Source organism: Oncorhynchus gorbuscha, linkage group LG02 (assembly GCF_021184085.1).
Source record: "Oncorhynchus gorbuscha isolate QuinsamMale2020 ecotype Even-year linkage group LG02, OgorEven_v1.0, whole genome shotgun sequence".
In the NCBI taxonomy this organism is placed as follows: Eukaryota; Metazoa; Chordata; class Actinopteri; order Salmoniformes; family Salmonidae; genus Oncorhynchus; species Oncorhynchus gorbuscha.
In genome coordinates, this window is record NC_060174.1 from 101,604,735 (window position 1) to 101,605,697 (window position 963).

At 43.7% G+C, this 963-nt stretch overlaps 1 protein-coding gene across 1 annotated transcript in view; it reads left to right on the forward strand.

The window, feature by feature from the left end:
* The window catches only part of LOC124014325 (transcription factor COE1-A-like), a 332,099-nt gene extending 331,450 nt beyond the window's left edge, over window positions 1-649 (forward strand). Inside the window, 1 exon segment of the mRNA XM_046329183.1 lies at window positions 1-649. This exon segment is cut by the window's left edge and continues 1,861 nt beyond it. The gene's annotated coding sequence lies outside the window, so the exon portion shown is untranslated.
* The last annotated feature ends 314 nt before the right edge of the window (window positions 650-963 follow it).

A 963-nucleotide genomic window follows, 5' to 3' on the forward strand; every position in this document is an offset into this window, starting at 1 on the left:
TACGTTGTTGTTTTTCTTATGTTGTTTTAAGCCATACTTCCATTTTCCATCCACCCTAAAAGCCATTGTCTATTTTTTGTATCATTTTGGAAGTTAATGAAGAAAAAAAAATTGTCTTGATTTTGCGTTTGTTTTATCATATGGTAAAGGTAGTATATTCTTCTTATAGTAAAGAGATTATATAAGTATATCGTTTGAATTTCTTCTTTGCTTAGATTTTTTGGGGGGCTTAAAAAAACCTGTATGCTGTTTAAAAACAAACATTAGACATGTGGGTTCTCTTTCTAGCCATTAATTTATGTGCTGAAAGCAGGAAGACCATTTTTTGGGGGGGAAAAAATATGAAAATAATTTCTTCATATCTTCCATCTTCTTTTCACTTTCCCCTCCGTAGTCTCACCAAAATCTGAACCAGCAGTTTAGATGCCTTAACAATGCAAACCCACAGACATCAGTGTAGAGTAGAGACCACATCAGTGCTCTGCTAACATACTTTAAAATGGGTGCAACAAGCAACATATAGAGAGGGGGGACACACAAGTGGAACTGTTCCTTATCCCTGAGCCCTGAGCGATGTTTCACTGTTTCCCCTGCCGCAGGGAGCACTCGGCATGGCACAGCAGATAGTGGGAGCCAGAAATAACAGAGGAGAGGGAGGGAGGGAGGGAGGAGGGAGGGAGGGAGGGAGGGAGGGAGGGAGGGAGGGAGGGAGGGAGGGAGGGAGGGAGGGAGGGAGGTTGACTGACGGGGGGAGGACACTGAGACGAGGTAACTGAGAATAGAAGGAGGATAAATATTTAATGTGTTGAGCAGCTGGAGGGGAGCTGGTATGGAGGAGAGGAGGAGAGGAGGAGAGGAGGAGAGGTGTGTAGTGTACTGCCTTGCTCATCTGAAGCCGACCCTTCCCTTCATGTTCATCTCTCATCTTCAGGGTTATTCCCTCCGTCTATAACGATATATATA